Source organism: Lineus longissimus, chromosome 6, assembly GCF_910592395.1.
Source record: "Lineus longissimus chromosome 6, tnLinLong1.2, whole genome shotgun sequence".
In the NCBI taxonomy this organism is placed as follows: domain Eukaryota; kingdom Metazoa; phylum Nemertea; class Pilidiophora; order Heteronemertea; family Lineidae; genus Lineus; species Lineus longissimus.
In genome coordinates this window covers 20,103,602-20,129,071 of record NC_088313.1, presented here as the reverse complement: position 1 = coordinate 20,129,071, position 25,470 = coordinate 20,103,602, and the positions used below count along the sequence as shown (strand labels likewise).

Below are 25,470 nucleotides of genomic sequence, written 5' to 3'. Positions count from 1 at the left end.
CGGATGATCCACAGGTTTCCCAACAAGATACTGATACGTCAAATCGCCAACAGGATTTCCTTTACCATCATGGTCTCACGCCAAGTCCTTATGCCGACACATTCGTTGGATCACACCCTAACTAAGATAATCCCATTAGGTGTGTAAGTACCGTAGGCTTCTCCTCTAAAACTTTCGAGCAGCATCCTCGTGCTTTTGAGAAAAGAAATGAAATCATTTTCGCTTCAAATATTCTCAATCTAATTGATGCTGATGCACTAAAGGCTAGCACATCGCTGCAAGATAATGAGATTGTCTTCTTTCGCACCAGATTCCATGCCTAAAAGAAACATTCGTTTTCATACACATGAAAATCCCCATGGCAGTTGCCATTATTCTTCACCTAGTGTTGATGGTGGTTTTGACACCTAATCAGGTTAACGCTGATGTGATGAGTTTTGAAATGTTTTCTAAGTTTTCCTCCCCTCAAAGTTAACACCATGAATACCGATTAAAGTACGATCGCTGAAATTGCCACTTTAATCTTGTATGACGCCATGGATATCACTTTGTCAGCCACTTGACAATCAGATAGGAGAAACCGGGAATCCTTGTGATCATGCGTGGGAAGGACCCGGTTGCTCAATCGACGAAGCAGCATCTTTGGCGTTAAGTCCTAACGCCACTTGGTGAAACTGAGGGGCGAAAGGCAGTGAAAGGGGAGCCTTTCATCCCTCTTAAAGGCCAATCGACAACTGAATCCGGCGTGTCTTCTGTCTATTTCTAGCCTCCCGTCACTGGTATTTTTATTTGAAACACAATGGAACAATCGCAAATAATTTTTTAGGTGCTCTTTTTTTAAAAATTGTTTCAATATTTATCCTTTTCTTCATTATAAAGAGTTGCCTTTACTCTAAAAACATTTACGTCCTTCCGTCATTCTCGTCATTTTGTAAGTCGAGACAGACGGAATGACGATATCAACACAAAAACTGTTCTTTGATGTTGAATGCAATAGAATCTAATTGTGATTAATAACCCAACTTTGACTCGAGCGTCCTCTAATCATTCCCTCTTATCACGCTCATTCATTTAATGAAGCCGTCCCTATGAGTTCCATCTACGGAGTCTGATATCGCTCCCGACATGTGGTATTCAATTTAAGTAATGACATCGGGAAATGCGGCTTCATGGTCTGAAACGATATTCAGTTAAGTCACTTGGGAAAATGTTTGATATTTTAAGATGTTTGAGTTTATAATCATTTACTTGTATTTCAACTTAGAAATCAACTTCAAAATGAACGTTCGACGATTAAAGGTCTGATTCACTATAGCGCTTTCCTTCTGCAAGTGCAGGGCTGCAGCCTCGCAAAACTTCACTCGGCTCCTGCGGTTTCTTGGTCCTTGAAATTACCAGCAAGGTCGGTTGGTGGAAGCGGAGGTATCAGTCAAAAGACGCCAACGTAACCGCACCGGCATGTTATTTGTATGGACCAAATAACAGATGAAGCCGTGCGAAGTTTTGCCGCTGCGGCAAACGATAGCAGGAAACCTACGTACGAATCCTGACATTATCTATTTGACATCGAAGCCGAAATGTATTATTTTGCCCCGTACCTCGAAGAATTCATGCCGAGCCCAATACACTGCCCATTGTCTTTGAACAAAGTCCGCTCACACCTTTGTCTAAATTCCCTTTGTTCGGCTGTCCAACAAAGCGTTATCAGGGCAAATCTTGATAACATCCACCCTACGAAACAACTTCCATGAGGGTCAAGGCCACACTGGCAAGGGCAAATAAACTTACTGCTTCAGTTGTGGGTCTCCATCTCAGCTAAAATGTGGATCAGGTAAGTAAAGCACTAGGACGTCTTTAGATTGTTCCTGAGACCTACCCCAACCAGAATGAATGTGAAATGTCAAAAACGCAGTTAAGCGCAGCTGTTTTATCATATAGATTCACTTCATAGCTTTGTTCAGTATTAAAGTACCAGAAGATAAATGTTTTGTGTACACCATCTCCTGAACGTTACCGCTAATGACTGTGTCGTCGAGCTAGTCGAGCGTTAGAGCGTCTCTAAGTGCTGTTGATGAGAACCATGTCACAGAGTTAGCGTGATTATTCACAACGATACTCAATGGACCCCATGGACCTATAACATACTTAAGATAATGAGATTACTCTATAGATATCCATTAATATCGTGTATTGGAGTCCAAGGTCGCCAAAGTACTACTCAATTGACCTCAATTGTAGTTCGCACCAAAACAGTGATTCCCCATGTGGTCATAGTCAGCTAAGCTTCTTCGGAAGGATACGTCCCAAGGTAGTCATGTTTTCTTCCCTGCCTGTTGATATTTACAAGGATAGGTCCACCCACAAAGTTTGAGAAGGTCCCAAAACCATATAGACCAAGCTTTGTTTGAAAGGAACCGTGTGATTATGTTTCCCGTGTGATATTGTTCAAGGATAGGCCAACCCATTGATTGCACAGGGTGCTACCTTAAGGTACACCCAATAACCTGCCCATAATCCCGCAGCAGACCAATCACTCTCCTGAGGACCAGCACGGGTCATTACCGCTGGTAGTCAATCGCGAGGAAAATGGTCCATTAACGCGAAGCCTATAATTTCTTGGCATAGTTAGGAGTTGATGGATGCGAAAATCATAACACTCGGAAAAAGAATTATTCATCAGCAGGTAGTCGGGCTCTTGTCACTTCCTTTGGAAGGTCGCCTTTTGATGTTGGTGACGGAAATGTGGGGTATTAGTAAAGCCGGGAACTCCTGAACTAAAATACCCTCCATCCCGACACTTAAAGCTCTGAAGATATTTAATAGCACATGGACTATTGTAATTAGAATCAATTTTGTGCATATATTCTCACATCATATTAAAGTGCACTGACTCTGGCAGTTATAAACAAAGGATTGCGGTTTTTGGGAATCATCCAAAATGTATAAGGAAGGACTGAGCTTCGACATCCTCGAGATCAAGAACTTTCTTCCCTTCCCTCAGGGGAATGACCACAGATGAGGCAAGTTAATCCCAATATACGTCCGATGACCGGGGGTCATTAAACTTGCAGACAGGCCGGGCCTCGATCGGCGGCATTTAGAAGCTCGGAGGCATCTATTCGGCCGAGGTAACTTAACCCCGGAGCTAACTACAATCAGCCAGACGACGTGGGTCCGATGACATGGCCGCGGGACCTAGTTTCCCTACCAGTCTATAGGAAATCGATCAGACATTTGACAATCCAGTTATAGCTTTTAGATAACTGACAGCAGTTAAACAGTATCAGATGTCGACATATTCAAGGTATGATAACGAGAGAGATCGTTATGTGGTCAGAGTTATTCGATATGCTTCGTGATATATTGAAGGTTTTGCAAAGAAACAATCATTCGACGTTCTCTTGCGCTGGCTCCGCCAAATCGTAGACATAGTCATCGGGTAAAAGATATTTTCAAGGGATATCGATAGCTTTTCGGTTAACTATATCACATCTACTCACGTTTGTGTTTCACATGACTAGAAGGTAAATGACCATGATATTCAAGTCATCACGACCAAGATAAATCTGCTAAGAAGCGAATCTCAGCCTTTTCTTCTTTAGATATAGCTTTGCACGGTACTAAAACGTAAGCCTTTTTATGAACAAAACATGATTCTTCCGCTTCAACCCACCCGGCACACTCTATCGATTGCCGCTGTCTCCTCCAGGTAGCTGGCAACCTTTTTAATTACTCTGTTCCATTAAATGCATTATTCTAACTTAAGCCTGAATAAGCAATGTTGTTAGCTTTAGCAAAATCACGTTCCATTAGTTAAACTGGAAAAGCTATTGAGACGAAAAACAATGAGATTTTGTCCTATATCTAATCAGGTTTTCTTCCGATTGATCTTTTTTGCCTCTTTAATAACATTGTACATGTAGTCCTTCATATTCCGAGGCCGAAACCAGCAAATTATTACCACTTTCCCATAGTAGGAATCTGGGACTTCCGATCGTACCAGTACTTTTTGCTACACGGCAAATAATGGCTACAGAAAACGGTGCTTTTTACTCTTTGCAATGATATCGTCTCTATCACCAAACATTGACTGTAAAAGTCAGTCTCCGTTAGAGACTGATTTATGCAGTCACGATAACCAGCCACCGAAGTTGGGCAACCTTTTTTGTTTCTGAATTGATTCGCCCGTTGCCAAAGTTCACGGGATGTAATAGAAAAATAAATTGGAAATTGAATCGATCTCAACCAATAGATCCAACCAACGTGAGTCGTTGTATTGACTTTGCACATGCTGGAGTTACACCGTATTGCCAGTTTGGATGTGAATGTCTTGGTAGTCAAATACCACCTCAGCGTCATTGAATCCAGTCCGAGAGTATCTGGCTTACCGCACATTCCCCGTTACTGACTGATTTATGCGTTAATCTCAAGGAATTAATAACCCTCGATGGTATCCTATCAGATCCGTGGCCCTGGGTGACCAGAACTGATAAATCTGTAACAAGCGAATAAAGTCGACGACGGGATAATACCCTGAAGCTATTGTTATTGTGCGAGGTATCTTATTGCAATTATTGAGACGCTGAGCGCGAGGATGTCTTCTTGGAGAGGCGGCAGTGTGTAATGGTGGAGATAAGGTTATTGTCTTGGCATGGAGCAGTACGAGTCAGTAAGGACCAACAGTTGCTAATCTGGACCACCTTCTTCGTGTGAAGTTGCCTTGTTATCGCATTATCATGTGGCGATGGGAACCGCATATGGCTAATCTTCTCCTGTTCTTCCGTCAAACAACACGTCATATTGGATGGACATGTTGTCAAAACTTATCTGGCATAATATTGCGGCCAAGTCGATAGCTCAGTTGTAAGATCAATTGACCACCTATCATTTCGAATTAGCTGTCATCAGCCTGTCATAGATAATTCGACACTACTGATGATTTGGCAACCTATCAATCTGGTTCTGTTGAATAAAAAAGTGCCAAACTATCAACATCGTCACCAAAGTGGTTCGTCATACAGAAGGTCCGTTCAAGCAAAAAAGCATAATCTAAGTGGTTGTTTCTTTAAGGTATCTTCTGGCTCAGGTCACGGCGAGTGATATCCCGTGTGGTATTTGGAAACGTGGTTGCCGATTACACCATCTCTATTATGTACGTTTGGCTATTATCAGACGAAAATGACCAGCTATCATTTGACAGGCAAAAAGATCGAATATAATGGAAAGGAAATCATATCTTCTTCAACCGATACGTATCTTGGGAAATATATGTCCATCCCAGACGCCCTCCAGTAAATAACCGCATTATCTGACCACTTGTCTGGCTATTATGTCAAGTACACTATCATCCTGTCAACAATAATTAGGTGCCAGGAAAGCTATTGCCGACCCCCAGACATTCATCAAGGCAACAACGAAGAGATGAATATCAGAGTGTAGCTATCACTAGTGACTTTGTGAAGAAGGAACGTGTGGAATTGGCTGGCTACTAACGTCGCCAGTCAACAGTGTTCAATCGAGGCTAGGATTAAGGGAGCGAGAGTCTCTTCCTTTGAAAGCTCTCAGCAAGTTGTCATTTTCCAAGCAGACATGATACTCAACATCTTCCCCTACCAGTATTAAACTCCATGTTGTAAAGCGACTGCACAACGTGCATTCGTTCTTGCAATAAAAGCAGCGGAGGCCACAAATTCATACTGGAGTCCAGTACCAGTGGATGTTCCTTATTGAAGTCATGCCAGTGGAAGTAATGTGACACAAGAGGAAAACCCAGGTTTGATGCCAACAGGCTCGTTTGTTTGACAAATGGTAAAGACGCGAGTCCTTCACAATAACCCCCTCTCCAACCCCAATCAATGACCACATTATCGGGACAGTCAACCAGCTATCATGCCCGATCCACCATCAGCCTGTCACTGCTAATTAGCTAACACAAGAATGAGATGAATTGCCGTCGTCTAGCGAATAACTAGTAGGAAAGGACATCAATGCTGAGAGTGCCCTTATCGAGGACGCTGATTCTGAGGAGGCAGTTGTCTGCGTGTTGCCCCGGTGTAATGCTCTGGAAGAGCTCGTGTCCGGTTAGAATGGTCTACCCGACCAGTGTCTCCATTGGCATTGCAGACAGCAGCCTTATTCTCTATGTAGCTCAACTGCTCACTGCCAGAGTTTCAGTGCATGGTCTCCCACCAGGAATTCTCAAAGCCTTGCTGATTAGATCTTTCCATAAAAATCTCCCGCATGTAATGCAACTCATTGAGAGCTGCCATATGCATACCATATTATCTATCATAAACATGGTTCATTGGGTCCATCTTCCTTCAGCATGTGCACTTCACAGCTCTAGGTAGAAAGCAGCAGAAGGCCCAACTACTTTTCAACAACCTGTTGCTGATTATGGAAACGATGGTTGAAATGTGTAGAAATGTAGATGTTGATGCTTACAGACTTTGAATGAATTGGTTTATCATGTCCATGTCAAAACAAACAAGAACGTGGTAGCCAACGGACAGGCTAAACGTTAGCTATTACCCAATCTAAATGTTTAACCATTTTAACATTATCACTGAGGTTATAACTGTTTTAACAAGACACAGATTAGTTCCGAAACCAGACTTTCGTATTTGGATGCTACAGCCAAGGTCAACATGACAAAGTACCTTGTATAACGTTCTTTGGGTGGACGTAGTGGTCAACATATGACTTTCTCAAGCTATATGATTGTCTTCGTAGCGCAATGCCTCCATCAAGCCGTGGGTCACAGCTGTTGTCGGAGTCATTCCACTTACGGTAAGCTTCAGGCGCTTAGAAACTACCGTTAGACTGAACGTATCGTCGAGGAAGGCAAGGACTCTAAGATACACACCATCGTCCCGAAAATGACCTGACGTACCCTTAGTAACGTTAGCTGCATTACCCAGACTGCTATTTGACTCCCCGTGAAGCAACTTTGAGCACTGATGAAGATTTTCAACCACTAATTAGGTTTTCCAACTTGAAGGAGTGTCTGTCTATGACACACTTCGCCTAACCGTCGAAGTCGGTGCATTTAAGCTCATTTTTCCAAACCAAATGATTGCACTCAGCAATCTGTCGGCGTTCTCTAATTAGGTTGATGGGTTTTGGAAATTATGCGTGTCTGTGCATAAAACCTGTCTCAAATTCACGTTGTTTAAGGGGAAAATCATGACCTGGTGTTAAAGTTGAAGGTCGTGTCACATTTTAAAACCAATACATGTTTATGAGATTATTACTCTTCCAAGCCGGGACCAATAAAGACTCACTCGATCAATATGAAGCAAGAAACAAATGAATGTACCAATGACTATATAAATATTGAAGATTATGACTCTGCAAACGCCAGCACTTCTTGCTTCCCAAAGTTGCAAATTGACAATTTATCTCACCCATAGGGAGTAATATGTCTGCATATATTGTGTGGCTAGCATAGGAATGTTTGCCCTTGGACGAGCTAAATGAGATTATTGCACATCGACAGAACATTGCAAAGTAATCTGGTAATGTTGGTGTGAATTGTGATATCACATTAACTTTCCCTCGAAATGCTTTATCCGTTTCTCACTCAACATTGTTGAGACATGTTATTTCCGGTGAACACAAGCAATACAATTTGCTTAAACTACACAAATTGTCGCCGGTTTTGTAAAGAAAGCAATTTGGTAGCCTATTTCACGAGAGATTGGGTAAAGGAAAAAGTCAAATTTGTTAAATATCAGTGGCACATTGAGTGTGGTATCTTCTAATGCGGGTAGTGACTTCGGGTTTGAGCAACAATCACGAGCGGTGTGGTGATGTAGGAGCTTTAAGGGAATAACGCTGCTGGGGAACTACTAACAGTCGGTGCAGATATCTCGTTTTCGGTAAAGTGCTGATAATGAGCGTTTAAGGTGGAACTGTTGCAAGTTTTTTTGTCACGAACTTGTGTATATTTCAATTATAAGTTTAAGAGATTTTGTCATTAGTTTATCTACATATTCCACATTTTTTTATCATTGGTGGTGAAACCTTCAAGATTTTTTTTTCTGCTAAACAGCTAGTTCAGATAACAAAACCTTACTTTTGTTATTAACAGTCTAGACAGTTTGCAGGAAAATTGCCCGAAATGGGTTAAGTTCAGTGTTTTGATCAATGCATTCCAAACATAGTGGTATGATGTTATGTTACGGTTGTGTATATGCTGCAAATACCATGTACGTACACACAAACGTCATCTCAGCTCAACCTAATCACCTGGCGTATTAATATATTCCATGAGCGATCATGACTGACGTGATATTGCAGCACATGTCACTCATTGAAAAGCAGTCAATTACTGGTCCATTCAAACGAGATCGATATGTAGAGTGAAGCACTAATTGAATTTAACTGGTCAGATCGCTTACCTACATTCACTTCCACGGTCATACTATAAGTTAGCCAGGGTCTTCAAAGTAAGATGTTTGGGCGAAGTGTGTGATCTGCTTAGTACATGAGGCAGTTATTGGTAGTCTGACCGATAGTGTGAAACGTCTACAAAGTAAGGTGCATGAGGAAAGAGTGTAACTTGCTTGGGAAAGGATACAGTCCTTGGTATAGTCTATCTGATGGTTGTAATACGTCTACGAAGTAAGATGAGTCGTAGCTAAGTGTGCAATGTGCTTCGCAAATGAGCCAGTCCATTATAGTGGTTGTCTCGCTGATTGAAACGTGCAGACATTAAGCACACAGATCTGCCAAATGATTGACAACATCTTTTATCATCTTCGAATCGAACGAAACTTCTCCAAAATCTCCGAGACAGACATTGCGTTAGTGGAAATCATAGAAATTAAAGTGCTTTAACAAACCAACATAACATTTCTCAAAACTAATCAAACGGGCTGGTATCTTGGACACGGATGCAAAATTGACTCAGAAATCACAGGACAATTTCAATGTCGTCTACGCTATGAACCAAAGTCCCTCGCGGCCAAATGAAATTGCTTTGGAATTCAATTTTCTCGTCAAAACCATAGAACATACAAGAATTCCTACGGTTGGAAAGTGCCAGGTTTCTTCTTGTGAGTGATGGGGAACTAATGTGTCGTCTTTCAAAGAAATCTTGGAGGGGTTCTTATGAGAACGCATTGATTTGTACCTTCGATCATCGTTTCGAGTTCCCTAAAACCTGTTGCGCGAGTACATCTCACTTTTGCCATTTCCGGGATCTTTTCCCGCCCGAACTGCGCCTGCCTAAGGTCTGTTTTTCATCTATGGAATAGCTTTCGATGTCACACCATACAGATGGCGGCCTCAATGGACCAGAGTGCAGGTTATGCATCATACTTATGTTATGACCTATTCTTATAATTACCACTGCACGATAAAGCTGAGCACAATACTGACATGATCATGTACCAAGCTCAGAGGAATCTGACAGGAGACCTGCGGAGAAAGCACGTTGTCTATTTCTGGACCGTTATGCCATTTCATTCAGTGTCTTCTTGCAGACAATGCGCATTGTGTTATGGCAAGAAAAGTTCCTTCCAGTGCGGATAAAAGAAACCCGAGCCAGTTACATATGATTCTTCGAGGAAATGCGGCATTGTCGATGGTGTGCTGAAGGCAGCGGCCTACTGTGAATTGATCCAGGAGGTAGATTAAGGCAGTGACTGCGTTTCCCAAAGAAGCGTAACTGCTTTATTGTGATGATTGCGCAATTGGGCTAGATACTGGTTAGATGTATGATATTTAGCGTGTTTTAGCAAGATGAATGTATCTGATTAAGGAAAACGACATGACGGGAACACATGTGAACATTGAGAAGTTTCCTTGGTAGCGTTCATAGCCAGCATCTACAGGCTATCTGCGTTGACATAGCAATATATCTTTTGAAGTTGGAAGGCCCATCTTTCTGTAACAAATGTGTTCGTCTTTGCAATCAGAATCAAACACAAATAACAATCCTTTCACCCCGGAGTGTAAACCAAGCCTTTTCTCCCAGGCGTCGGCTGAATCGTAAGCACTCCACGTCAAACGTAGGCGGCGTGATGCAAATGCCGGATTTGGTTTTTGATTGAAAGACTACTTGGTGGAAGAAACGTTAATTGTGTGAGCGTTGGCAGCCTGGGCCGAATAATGAATGAAACAACTCAAAGAAAAAAACAGCCTCTCGGCTTAGTATGACTCCGCCGTCCTCCGGAGAGAGAGCGTGGTCAGAATCTCGGACAACGTTCCCCTTGACTTTTGAAAGAGTTTGGAACCTTGAAAGAGAACCTTAGTTGACTCTTGTGGGAAGGTCTTGCCTGGTTTATACATCAAGTACCCCACAGCGGTTGACACCAGGGAGGGTTGACTTAACTAATAACCTCATACGAAGAGTATATAAAGATGTTATGTATCAGTTTTGTAAGAGTTTAATACGCGGAACTGCTGTTATAACCAGGCGTTAACAAGGCGATGGCGTTTCAGTTTACAAGCTACATGACCGTTATTGCTTCTGTTACGGCATTGAGAACAAGTCCATGGTTTCGTTACGTCAGCTGTAGAGACATGACTCAACTACCCACTCACTGATTCATCAGTATACAGTCTTCTTCCAATCAGTTTTAATGAACAACTACGGAAAGGGAAAAAAATTATTTTGGGTAAGTTTAAGGTATTTTGTGTAGTGATTCAGAAATCGAGAAACTAATTTCCCCGATGAAATAGAGATGTGACTCTAACAAAAGCTAACGTTCAACGAACTCTTCTTCTGCCCCAATAGAACTGTTCATCTATAATCTCAACTCGATTATGCTTCACTTTCTTTTATGCTGATCCGACCTCAACGAAATGAGGCAATTATTCTCGTAATGAAATTAACCAGAGTTATTAGACAGGAAAAAATGTAATTTATCTCAAGAAGTTCGCGGGGCGCATCGCATTAGCATCCATGTTGAAATGTCAAGGATTTCGATTTCTTTCAATGCAATCGGATTAAAGCAATTAATGTTGTTAACGTAACTTTGGCATTGTCATGGCGGTAGAGATGAGGACCATAGACACTATAATGAAATTGTTTCACGGCGAATCCAGTCCGAATTTTACTCCGTGTAACTGGTGGCAACGGATGGAACTTGAATCATTCGGGGGGGGGTGGATTTTGGAATTCGAAATTGATTGCTCTTTTCTTGTTCCTAATTGGTTCTATGCGTCAAAACATGTCAAAGCAAAATTCATGGCTTTAAACTAGGCCATCGCCATAGTTATCGCTCACAAGCTCTCAAACTCGGCCAATGTCACCTTTAAACTTGGCTTTGAAACAAGACAGTCATCGATTTTCAACTTATAATTGCTTTCAAACTCGGCAGTCACAAACAGAACAAAAGGATACGAAATCACCTCGACAATATAGAATTCGTTACAGTTAAGTGCTTTACTCATGTTGTTTTTGTGTTCACATCCTATTGACCTTCTTTGTAAAAGCTCTTAATGGGTTTAAAGAAAAGTGGTTTGATTCTGACGAAGAAATATTGAAGATTATAGATAAGAGCGGCACATATCAAAGGAGGCGATATATTAAAAACATAATTCCATTCCAGTAGACGTTTTATCAATCAGCTCGAAATTGATGACACTCTATTATAAAGATTTAGTTACTGTGTTTCCTGTTTTTCTTCAATAAATAAGCGAAAGACGTCTTTTAAAACATTTTAGAATGCACGTGACAATGCCATTTTTGAAACATTATCTCGGTGTACTGATATTGATGACACTGTTATTCCTAATAATAATAATAATCAAGTTTGAAAGGAAACTCCTGACTCGTTGCTTTAACGATTATTATTGCGCTGGATGTTGAACTTGCCGTTAATATGTTAGCAGACACCGGGACAGATCCCTCCCTTACAACGGAAGGCAACAGGAAACAGCTGAGCGCTTCACTCACAAAACTCCCGCTATCTCTGCGCGTCATCGGTAAGAAATCGCCCATTACCGTGACGAAGGAAGGAATTCTCCACAGCAAATATTGCAAAGACCTCTTCGTCTTGCGTGTAAGATTTCAACGCTTCAGCTGCAAAACTGTGGTTGCTGATATACAGCGTCAACACGTTTGCAAATCCCTTCGTACGGAAGCAACAGTTGAGTATTCAATCACGACATACCGGCTCGTAAGTATATCGACAGGAAATCGCACATAACCGTGCGGAAAGGGATTCAGCTCCGCCAAAATGGGATTTGGTAGCTGATTCCAAAGTGATATATGGTTCTATAATACTCTATTTGGAAGCAGTGATTACTTTCACTGAGCAGATCTCCCCGCAAGATAGGATCACAAATTGACTTTATTAACGTGTCATTGAAGGCGCAAATGCAATAAGATATAATGAAACTTGTGATGATGTGCGGAGTGTTAAGTGAAATTATTTCATTGGTCATTCGTGGCTCATTCTGTGTCAATCATTACCACTGATTGGAAGGCCGTTCTACAACCTGCGACAGGAGTCATCAGGAAAGTCGAAAGAGATTGACCATGTCGCCATCAATCGCCCCACGAGAACCCGATATTCACTCCTTGAGCACCACAGGTAGAAGTTATCATAGTGCATCAGCATTGCATTATGGTATGCATTTGTAAGATATCGGTAAACTACCAGGGTGAGTCATATGTTGCCACCCGACAGCGATCCCCTGTCTTTTAAAGAGTTCTTAGAATCAATAATCCAATATATTGAATGTTTTCACGCCAACGAACATTTAGCTGCTGTTGTAATGCATGTTTTAAAGCTATAATGAGTATTTAGTCTATTGATAACATTTAGGCTGGGTTTTTTATGTTAACTTCAACAGAATACCAATAAAGAATATTTAATTGCTCCCCAACGGAAATGAATATTATACGTATGATAGAAACCCTTTCGTACGATAATGCTTGAAAAAGCCACCTCATCACTCTCTCGCAATGATGAGAAATACTAACCCAAATTGAACTAGAAACCGAAGTTTCAAATTTATGCAGTCATCTCGATATCAAAACCAAACAGATGTTACTATGTTAATTAATTCCAGTAATCTGTTACAAAAAAGCTTACAAGATACGTCTCAATGACACGCTAATTAGCTAAAGATGATTGATAATCCTAATGATAAAGATCAATTCATGTTATTTTGTTACTGGCATGTTTTCTAAGTCTCCGAGACATTCAAACAGAGCCGGAGGATTGCTTTCTCTTGGTGTCGACTGGTATTACCCAATCATATTAGGAAATTCACTTAGAAATTTGATTCAATTTTGATAGGTTGAGGACGAGAAGTCTATTGCGTGGGCAGTGGCGTGGGAGTATGGCTGTCGTCTCTTTTGCACCGACAGAGGAAATAGGACTTGAATCAGAAACTTGATGATTCGAAGATGTTCACCCCTCCCTTTTCCTTCAAATTTATCACTGAGAAGTTTCCATATATCTTAAAATGTTTTTAATCACGCTTGATCCCTTGATTTTTTATATTACCGGGACTCAAACACGGATTTAAACTCGACAGACTTGAATCAATGACTCAAATTTGCCTTATAGGCTTATTAGCGACTTCACAAATTAACTTCATTTATGAATTCAAACATTCTACCTCGGGTACCTTCTTCCTGATCAGTGATATAAAACATTGCAACTGTTGGTAATAACTCATGTTATCTTGGCCCAAAGCTACAAGGAAACGGCCAGGAACAGTATAACTCAACCACGTCAAACCCTGCTGGATATACCACCTCCCGAAGTTCAAATATCCAGAAAATTCAATTTGCTACATTCCAGCTCAGCGGAGTATTGCCCACAAGAGTGTTTTCACAGCTTCTCCCCTCTCGATGAGTGCAATTCATTGCTTTACATTTCACTTCATGACGTTCTCCATAGCAGTGCAATGGACTCCGAGGACTTGACCGAACTTGACTGTCTAGTTATCTGATGCATTTAATTGCCAACCATGATATCAGCGGACACTTGTTGAACTGAAAGCGACAGAGAGACAGAATACTGGTCCTTAGCAGGACCGCAGAGACCCGAGATCGATCTCGCCTGTCTGACCGATTCAGTGTCTAGTGTCTCATTTTACATACATTGGCTGATATTTATAAAAGACTAGTAAATGCTTTTACTTTAAACTTCATGTACATTTACACAAGCCATCTCTGTAGAAAACTGTAGTAAAAGCATTTACTAGTCTTTATGAATATTAGCCATTAAGTTATCTGATCAAGATATCTGAGCCATCAACCCGTCAATGGAATGGTCCAACTGGCCAGAGACCTTTACTAATAATCAATTTTCGTGGTCAATCCCTGGTCTACCTCAGTTTGACTCCTGCTGTTTGGAAGATATTCTTACCAGAGCACCTGAGGCGATGCCAACTCTTGAGGACATGAACCGACCGGACCATCAAACCATCTCGAAATGGCAGCGCTCTATATCAACGGACACTTCCTAAACTCAAACAAATCTCATTTTACACACACTTAGTAATCTGATCGTGATATTTGACTGACCGGGCCACAATGCCGTCAATGGAATAATGAAATTGACTGACGATGTTGACATACAATCAATATGGGAACAAGCACAAAGCCAATTTGACTGAGAAGAGAAGCACAAGTTCTGCTCTTGGAAGGTACACGTATTTGGATTGGTATCACAGCACCCGTAGCGTTGCCAACTCCGAGGACATGAACCAACAGGACCGGACGTCTACAGCCAAATAGCAGCCGGCACTAGATATCGGCGGGCACTTGTTGAACACAAACAAAGCGACCCGAAGACATAGTCTTTGTCTTCAGCGGGTCGGCGAAGAAGCGAGATCGATCTTGCCTGTCCGACTAATTCAGTGCCTATGTCTCACTTCACAAATACTCAGTAATATGATCGAGATATTTGACCAAGCCGTTTAATGAAATGGTAAAATTGGCCAATAGACATTGCCCAATTATCAATATTGGTACAAGGATAAAACCAATTTGACTTCGGAAACAGACGTCCGAGTCACTTGTATTGGCTTATAACTCTGACGTAGAACCATCGAGGTTGATAGCGGCACTAAAAACGTTCAACCCGCCTTAGATATGTTGGAGAAGAATAATTCCTCCCAGTCTACAGTGAACGTTTTAGAAGTAAGATAAATCGATTCAAGCAAATTCGACTGCTTGGCAGCTATTCAGTTCGCTAGACACTTAGGGATCGAAACTGTCGATTCAAAATGCAACACGATGATGCCACTCACTGTCGGAGTAGTCAAAAGAAAGTTACAATTTGTATCTCTTAGCTTGCCGGCTCAAAGTGAGTCACGCGACATTTGGTGATGCAATCAGTGATACACTGAACTATGTTATGTTCAGAGATGGCTGATTACGGCAAAAAAGGCTAGGGACCTTTTGAACCAGCGAATCATTCATACTTCACCGACTGTTGTTGTGTCATTTGCGGTGCAGTCCGCGAGTACGACATAATCTTATCTTGCTGAAGATAACAACTTGGCTGCAAAATGATCGGAGCCATGACTCATTAGTGTAACTGATAAAGAAGCTTTAGAGACATCACAAACGAGACTGGTAACCAAAATGTATTTAACTGTAACATCTCTAACAATCATACTGCACTTTTGCCGGCAGAAATGGCATCGATCATCCAGAAGCGTAGGTTGCATTCTTTTTGAGTGACATCGATATCAAATCAGTGTCAAAATTAAGTCTTTGGTGGGGTGTTCGCTCTGAATGTATCATCAGACCTAATTAAGCGTTGTTAAACCTTAGTTGCTGTCGTATGACCAGTTGCGTGCTTGTCGCTTCTGTGGGGGTGGTTTGGGGTTCCACCTTCGTCGTCTCTCTTCAAAACAATTAAATCAATGGCAATCCGACGGTAAAAAAATATTGACAATTCAACGGCGATCGACGGAAAGGTATAATTGCAAGGTATTTTTAGTTAAATGATACGATAAGTGCGAAGCTTACGATAGCTATAGTTGCTTCAAAGAAGATGATGATGATGGTGACCGAGATAATACCGCATGTTCGACGGCAAAAGCGATAGGATATTAAGTGTGATGGACCTTGCCAGGAGGTCACGATCCCACGTCCGCCGTCTTTTGTGACTGCAATTTAACAAATTGGCGATTCCCCAGCAAGCCAAATGGGAAATAGAAGGATGTTGATGCCAGTTTAACTACATCTAGTCCGCGTTATCGTGGCCGCATGGAGAGGGCATCCGATTTACCATATGGTTTCCAAAACTACATTTTGATCTCATAACTTTGATATCAAGATCCCCCTCCCCCTCATGCCATACACTGTTGAAAACGTATGATACCTCCAACTGAAAACAATAGCTATCATTAGATACTGATATCATGACTTATTGGCCTATCGTGTAATTCATTGAGAATTAGTTAGGCAATAATACAGCGAGGGGCAGGTGTGTGTTGTCTTGATATCACGGGCGATCTTCTCGTTTATGCAAGTTTATATTATAAATGAAGAACGCTAATGAGTTAACAACGACGTAACTGTTCATTTGGTTCGGGCTTCATACTGTAGAGTTTATGGAGTTCGGCCCACAAAAGAGCGATTTTGGCGCTTCGACCTGCGATCATGCTCGCAGGGGACAACATTTCGTTTGCGTTGGTCATCACAGGTGCCAGCGACAAGAATCGGTGATCGAACCGACCAGCGATTAGACCCGAGTCCCTTGGGGGTAAGTTTTATCCCCTGGTGGCCACTTGATGAAACAGGTCAGATCGAACTTGTCGGCTGGCACTGACAATCCCCACTCGTGCTTCAACGCCACCAGATGAGTCAAGCTACAAAGTCAGCCAAAACAACTCTAATTAGTCACATATTGATGTCATCACTGTTAAGTATCGTTAATAATTCACAACAACATCGTCCAATGACGGAATGCTTGTGTCAGGTTGATGAGTGACCCGCACGAACATGCCATGGCCGAGCCTGCAGGGGGTACCGACTCGCATCGGCCGAATTCCACTGGTAGTATTATCTGATCAGATCCCCAAAGTTGCATTACCAGTATGCTCGTCATCGTTGGAAGTTCTGATGAGGAGGACTGGACTGACAACAAATTTAGATCAAGTTCTCTAACTTTACATCCGTTTTTGTTGGTCAATCTTTATGGTTCATGTAATAGCACTTAGCTGCAGGCGTGAACGTCAACAGTTAAAGGCTGGGTCGACGTCATTATGTATTTACATATTATCTAAACCGATATTAAATGTTACGATTTGAACGTTGACTGACCCCAGAATCAATATCGAAGCATATACCAACTCAATAATGATACCTTTACTCTTTAGTTATAAACGGATATATCACAACCTTTCTGAAGGCTCATCACGATCGTTTGACGACATTCCCAGCAGATTCCGATGTAGGTATCACGAGCATTTAGTCTCGAAACCATCTTCAACATTCGGGAGTGCCCGAAGCATTGCATAGTGCAAGATTTACCACCGGTTTGTCCCGAGTACGAACCCATCTTGCCAAGATTTGATGAAGGATCCAATATGATTGATCAGGTCATCCAACGTTTATGAGTGGATGTAATATGGTTTGAGGTCATGGTAGCAGAGAAATTGTTCGCCGAGCCATGTTCGTGCAACATACCATCATGCGCCAAAGAATGCATGCAGTTGGCACAATAACTACCAAAGTTATGGCCTGAGAGCTTGAAGAAATCTTGAGTCCAGGTCTTGTCTAATCGGACGCGAAAGAGCTGAAAGGATGACAAACAGTCATGCAGCGGTCAATGAGAAATGAAAGTCCTTGGTAGTGTCGAATCCTGACCGTAGAAAAAGATCGATCGCCCGAGAAGGGAGTGACAGTAACGACGCGGCAGCAGTCCAAGCTAGATTGTTTTGATAAAGAAGCGCCAATTGTTGTTATCGGTGTTGTATTTGTGTCTTATCTACATGTAGCAGACGATGCTTAGAATATCTCTTATTGATTAATGCAAACCAAAGATGTATCGCATAGATGAAGAAATCACGACATGCAGAACGATAGTGGAAGACTCATCAATAAGCAATCTGACACGCACAGGCATTTGTTTTCAATAATGCAAATGTTTTCTGAAGTACTATGGGTAAACAACTGTCATATTATTTTGTAAATCAAGATATTTTTCCATTTGAAGGCAAAGCAAAGCTGCAGAAGTAGCGAAGTGGAAGTGTACCAGAAGCAACTTTCTGATATTGGTCATGTGAGTCTACTATTTGTTACTCGCTCAATTCAAAATAAAATGTATATCATGGTAAGAAACGTCACCTTAGCCTCATCATTTTTCTCAACATACTATGGCTAAATAATGCAATCCTACCTTAGTTTTGCCTCCAAAAGTATATATCCCGATAGTTTGTCAAGCGTCCCGTTGATGAAATAAAGTATCTAATCCAAGTATAGGTTTCAAATCTTTGGAAGAAAACTGCAAGAATCTCTAAGAAAGTGATGAAGAATTCCTCCAAGGATTACTGGTATTACATTCCATAGCCCAAGAAAGTATCCGTAACGTCCTGCTAAGTGCCTTGGCTAAATGCTATATGCGGGAGAAAGATCATGAGCGGCCATGTGGAGATCGTCAGAGCGATTATATCGCGTTGCTTCATTCGCCATATCGCGTAACGGAGCAGCGGCGCGCTATGACGTCACGTACAGCAAATCATTGCCATTCGATTATTGATTCCGTTCTTGTGGGACCGGCTAACCTCGTCTTATGTTTTACTTTGCGGTAGTTTTGTTATTGTAAACATGTCGTATATCTCTTGGGAACAAGGTATCACAGTTCCAATCAAGGAGAAAGGTTTTCTAGCTGGGGCTGACAGGTGTAAGCGCTAAATCATGTTCATTTTTTCGCGACATAATTATGGACTATTACGTGACGGCAATTTTTGTCTCATGAGATCTTTCTTGTATATCAGTCATTCACCTCGGTTTGCATATTCACCGCGTTCATTTGTGTGTTATTCTCCATTCACAACCGGTGTAGTATCTGTGAGTGTTTCTGTGTGTGAGTGTTTCCCCTTCAACTGGCCTCGAATGCTTGTCGTTCAGCCAGTGATCGCCTTATCCGTTAAAATGGAAACGATAGGAGTAACACTGAAACATGGGACAAACTGACAGATGTTACACCGGCTTACGTTCGAAGAAGATTTGTGAACGCATGTGTGCTACCAGTAGACTCTTGTTCAGAGGCGTAGAATGTAGAATATGCATTGGGAAGTTGTGGACCTTTATCTTAGTGTGGTTCATCCTAAACTTCTACTCTGTTACAGGGGACTGTCTGCTATTAGTGTCAGCATGAACATCCTTAGGATAGAATCACCTGTGGTACGGTTGGGAAAAGGAAGCTACATTTTAAAATGATTTCATTATGGCGCCTTGAGCAGTAAGGAAGAAAACAGCGGTAGACGTACGCAAGGTAAACAAACTCTAAACTGCTGTTTACTAAAGTACAACACACCTGGGGACAAAACTGAACTTCCACATCTCGAAAATAGTTTTACAGCAACTGCTGAGATACGTTGTTGTTGAAAGAAGCTTCCTGTGAGTGATCTGTAAGTGATCTCTGTGTAAGTGGAGATTTATAATGACTTAAACATTGGAATTTAACGTTGGTTCCGTCAGCTGAGAATGCGAGCCAATGCCTTCAGCCAGCTGCCTCCGGCTGGAGAACGCTGGAAACGGTACACTGTTTTATTTATCGCGAGCAAGGATTACAGCAAATAGTTTATCTAAAACAACTCCTTTACGTTTTATTTGTACTTCGAGGTACGAAGAATGACGGAATGCATGTCATTGTCTTAATGCATAGACTCTAACGTGATCCATCGTTACCACGATGGTGTTACGAACAAGTCTTCTCCTGGATGTTCGATTACCCTTCATCCACCTTTCAACATGCGAAGAGCCATCTGGACTCCTGAAGCTTCATCGCCAATAAGACGGAAATATGAACAGAACGCCTGCACTTGGCTGGCTCTTTCATGTGCTTTAACTGAGACCAGAAGACGGAGGTACCGTAAAGGTCCATCCTGGTGAGAATGTACCTGCACAATAGTGCAAGAGATGGAGTTACTGAAGAACGCCATCCTGATGAAGATATCTGTCCGACAGATCACGAGATGGAGATACTGTTGAACTCCATGCTGATGAAGGTATCTGTCCAGTTATATGGCACGGCTTAACCCTACGTATAATACTTCCAACAGAACACGAGATGGAGATACTGAAGAGCTCCATCCCGATGAAGGTATCTGTCCAACTGATCACGAGATGGAGATACTGCAGAGCTCCATCCCGATGAAGGTATCTGTCCAACTGATCACGAGATGGAGATACTGCAGAGCTCCATCCCGATGAAGGTATCTGTCCAACAGAACACGAGATGGAGATACTGTAGAACTCCATGCTGATGAAGGTATCTGTCCAACAGATCACGAGATGGAGATACTGTAGAACGCCATATGGATGATGGTATCACGAGATGGAGATAATGTATGACGCCAACCAGATGAAGTTACCAGCTTAACTAATACACAATATTCATCTGGTTTATTAGCCCTTGCCACAGGTCTATCTACCAGCGTGAAAGGTGTTTCGTGGGGGTCGGTATTATTAAGGTTTGCCCTGGTGACCCTGCTTTGATAAGACTTTAGAAATATGGGAATTTAAGCCCAGGTGCGAGCGGGTTTTGTTGTAAGACAATATATCGTGTTTTGGGCTAGGCCAGAAATGTTTTAACCTTCCACGTAATGCAGGAAATTGCTAAGCCTGTTAGGCATATCAAGAAGCTTCCTCTGAGACCTCTTGTCCTGTGTCATCGGCCATGACCTATGTGGTGCGTTCAACATAAAATATATCTACAACAAACTTTATGAATGGGAGCTACAATTTTTAATGTTTGAGTTAGGATGCCTTTATAATGATATTTGACTTTGTATTTAGGCTGAAGAGCTATTGTAAAAAAAGTGTTAATATCTATCAACCTTGATAAAACAATTTCATTAAAAAAACGTGTTTTAATCCCATTTACAAAAAGGCGAACAAAAAAGAGGTTGGAATTTCGCCCACGAGAATCTCGTGCGAATGAGAATTAAAGGAAATCTCGCCACAAGAGCCTCACGTGGTGTTTAGATTGGATAATGTGTCCTATTGATGATTTACATGAATAATTGGCACTCTAAGGGCCATCCTTCAATAGCGAGGCAACTTTCGGCCGCGTGCGATGACGGCCTCCTAGGGCGAAGCCAGCTGACGCAGATTTCTAGCACGAGGCTCGACTCCACCCTACGGAGGAAACCTGCGGTGGTTCAGGCGGGGACTGTTCATATCTCTCAAGAACCTGGCGTTGAAAAAGGTTGAAGTGAACTGATTTTATTTATCTGATTAACGCTTTAGTTTTCTCGACTTTGCTCAGTCATTCTAAAGAAATCATTTCCAGCCCGATCAGTTCAGTAAAACGTACCCGGAACGGCTCTTTCGTTTTTCTCAGAACCCGCAGGCGAAAGCAGCCAATTGAGAGAAACGGCAGACACACCCAAAAGAATTCAAATTATTTTGAGGTGCAGAAAATATATATCTGAAACTGCTCTCTGTGCTGACATCTTGCTCACTTCTCAAACGCCAACTGCCAACATGGACAGTTAGCGTATAAGATGCCAAGCGGAAGACTAAAGTGTACCCTCATCCAATCTCAATTTATGTTGACATATGTCCAATTACCAAGAGCGAAAGTCATAAATTTCCATTATTTTCCGCGAAAACCTGTTAAATAGCTCCTTAGCCATTATTTTCGCTTCAGGCTAGGGCCTATAATGCAGCTACATTGTCAAAGAACCTAATGCCAGATGGTTACATTCAGAAACGAAATCTCAGTCAAAGGTATTTACAGCAAAATGATAATACGTTTGACGCCTCACCGAAGATGTAAAATTTCACGGTAAAGGCGGTGCGCGTGCGGACCTTTCTCGTGCACGTGGTCTCACAGACGTTGCACGTGACCCGGAAATGTCGGCTGTTCTTTCAAGAAGGTTCCTCCCTCGACGACAACCTGTGGTTCCCCAAAACGAAAAATGATAGACTTGAGTTCTAAATTGAAATAGATGCATGTTCCCTCCGGTATACGTTGGATAAACAAGAGCCATCATCATGGCCATGGCGTTTGTCTTGCGGTGCAAATATTCCTCGCACACTGTCTTACTTGGTCCGTTGTCGCTCAGAAATAAAGTTGCTGCCACCTTTAGGTGTATTTAACACGACGGCTTGCGCTTTATGCCGAACTTTCAGAATTTATCACCGAATGTGCCAATTCTGCTGGAGAAAATATAGTGAACAGATTTGTTGGCGGGCTGTGTACAACTAATCAAATAGCCGCCGAAGGAAACAGAATGGCGACGAAAGGAAAAGGACAGGTTGGATGTCGTCCGAATCAAAAGCATTAAAAGCAATCATTAAACAGCACGTGTTTACGAATAGCTTATTTCCGATGGCCGGAGGGTTGGTGGTGCTATGGTTGAAGTTCTCACCGGTCCGATGAGCGGCCGGGGAGGTACGACACCTGATCCTGGTCCATCCACGTCTGTCCGCGCGCCCTCAAGATCTTCTGCGTGAGATGGTGGAAACTTTGCCCCGACTTTCGTCTTTAGTTACCACTACCTTGAGATCATTTCGCGAACGAATCATTCACGAGGACAGTCATGCCAGGGGGAACTCTGCCTTTGAGTCATACTTTTATAGTACCTGTCTTTGATTACTTATGATTGTAGCCTGAGGATTCTCTATGGCCAGTGAAGACCAGTCGATCTCGACTGCTGGGGCAGATATTATGTTAATAAACGCGGTACTAAACTGTTGCGAGAGAACGGTTAAAGATGCAGTCGCCCCTAGACTTCCAATTTTGATATTTCAGACAGTAAAAGTCTTTAGTTTTTTTCTTCTCACACCACATGCATGACTCCTTGACTTGTTTCAACCCAATCGCCCATTGAAGAGCAAGTGACTGCAGCCATCATCCACCACATTGCGTCTCTGGCAGAAGCAATTTGCCATCTTATAAATTATTCCATTTGAATCGTGGAGATGTTGATGTCACTCCGTTATATTCATCTCATTTCGTAATTAATATCAGCCTTAAATTAGCTCACACTCCGATCAGCTCCGTTCCACGTTTAATTGGGTTGTCGACATCCATGATTGCGCGCCTCTCCCCGGGGCTGGGCATTCCCCTGGGTGAGTAGGATGGGTGACCCGACCTCGGCCAAGGACCTGCCGCCCATTCTGCCCTCGTTGGCACCGAAAGGTGGTGAGAAAGTAACAAATTGTATACAAATATCTGAAAATTTAAGACATGGCCACAGATTCTAGTATCGTTCGCAACATTGAGGTGATGGAACCGGAACTTGGCGAATATGAATTTAAATTTCGTCACTTCGATGTGTTGATAACGAATCTCTGTGAGACAGTCCAAAGATCTACGGAACTTCAGTCAAACATCATAGGGCATTGGCGCCCTGAAATGATTTTAGCGTTTAGAGGACATGGCCAAAGACGCCTTTTGGCCGCCACATCCAAGATGCAGAAAACAAATTATGACAACACAGCCTGGTGCTATCCAATATCAGTAGGAGAGACACAGTATCTATGACATAGTTGATGTACCCGGTATACAAAATATTGAACTTAAAAATAAAGCTCAAGGCAGAGTTATTACTACACTCCCGCCCCAAATTTCAGTTTTAATGATAATAGAGTAACAAAACGTGAGAACCGTTCTCCAATTGCAACTCTTGATCCTTTCTCGTGCTGTGAAGTATCGACATTTTAATCCTCACATTGACTGGCTAATTATCATCTTAACATCTTCCTCGAACATCACCCAAGGCTAAGGGCGAGGTGTCATCATTGTGCCCATTTTACAATTAAAAATCACAATAGTAATCCGACCTGCTTTTGTGGCGGATGGAGAAATCGTGTGGATAGTGCCTAAGGGTGAGAGAGCATTTGGCTAGCCATTAAGGAGACAGGTCCGGCTTGACAGAGAGGTGGACCTGATTGATTATCTCTGGGAATAAAGGTTATTTGGCAAATCAGATCATAAAAATGTGATTTTTGTAAGACTTATTTAATTCTACTGTCGGCGATATGTTTGAAGCAAGGTAAATTTAAGTTTGCTGCAAACGGCAGTGTTTTCACAAAGGCTTCCATTCAATGATGACATCATTATACAGGAGTAGCTTGTCTTTTTTGTCAAATATGTATTTGTCGTTCACAAAGCTGTGGTTACATCAAAATCTCACCGAATCTCTCCTCTTTATATCAGGTTGATGTTACAAAACTGGCAAGAAAGAACAACACAAAAGCCTGAAAACATATTTTGAATTGCTGCTCATTTTACAAATCGCAGTGCGTTGTATTCACAAATTTGAACCTGATTCCAGATTTGAAAAGTATCAGGAAAAAGTGTTGAGTTGCATGAAACACGATGCATGGATCTCCTGGATAAAGCTTACGAACGATATCGCCGGAGGACTATCTTTCATTTGGTCATTTTATGCCGAACTCGGCTGAACCTTGAACAACACACCAAAGTACATGTACGTTAGCTCAATTCGGACAGCCTAAAGTAAACGTATAATCCTGTCGTAGTTCAAAATCCTGATGATTTTGCTGACAGAATATAAGGGTCACTGTCAGTATTAGTCGTCCCTCATCCTTAAAAATGCCTTGGATGATAGTCACGATCCGTGTCCGCCCATTTTGAACTCCGCGTAATGCTTAACATCCTCCTCATATTCCAATTTCAATTTTATTCAACGGAATGAGAACGGCTGACGACATTAACTCGTTAATAAGTTTGACACACAAAAGATCAGCCACCATTGTTTGGAGGCCACAAAGTCGACGCATCACGTTTCACAAGGAAAAGTCGTCTGCAACTCTATAGAATCCTTCCGCCATCTTGCCTGGATATACTCTCGAGGCCAGGTTAATCCCTCTTTGGCTCAGTGGGGTCGTGTTCCTCGCCATTTCGCCCTTTAAATGGATAAAAGCTTGCGAGATGACTATACCCTTTGATATCGTCTAATATCAGGCCCCAAAAGACCAGGGGGAACTGAACGCGCTGTAATGAACCATGAAAACATTGTTCCATGTTGCTCCATTCCAAACTCCTCCTTTCACTCCACCATCAGTGAAGGTGGAAATTCGAGATTTTGCTGTAAATTGCTGGGCATGCTGTCATTTAGAGAGAGTAAAAAAGGCCTCCCAGTGCCAACAATATAATTCAAACGCTGCAAAGCCCAACGTCTCAAATCATGTATCTAGGGAAGTGCACTTTCCGATGTCGGACAAAGGGAGGCAGGGATACATACATATTGGTAAAGGGCTTTATTCTTTATCTTCCGGAGGAGAGTCTACGATATTCATCAAGTAGATGGCTTAATTCTGATGACATCCTCTTGTAC

At 42.0% G+C, this 25,470-nt stretch overlaps 1 protein-coding gene across 1 annotated transcript in view; it reads right to left on the bottom strand.

The window, feature by feature from the left end:
* LOC135489156 (octopamine receptor beta-2R-like) overlaps positions 1-18,662 on the bottom strand; it is a 70,559-nt gene extending 51,897 nt beyond the window's left edge. The window contains exon 1 of the mRNA XM_064774365.1: positions 18,330-18,662. The gene's annotated coding sequence lies outside the window, so the exon portion shown is untranslated. The remainder of the gene's footprint in view (positions 1-18,329) is intronic.
* Positions 18,663-25,470: the final 6,808 nt, after the last annotated feature.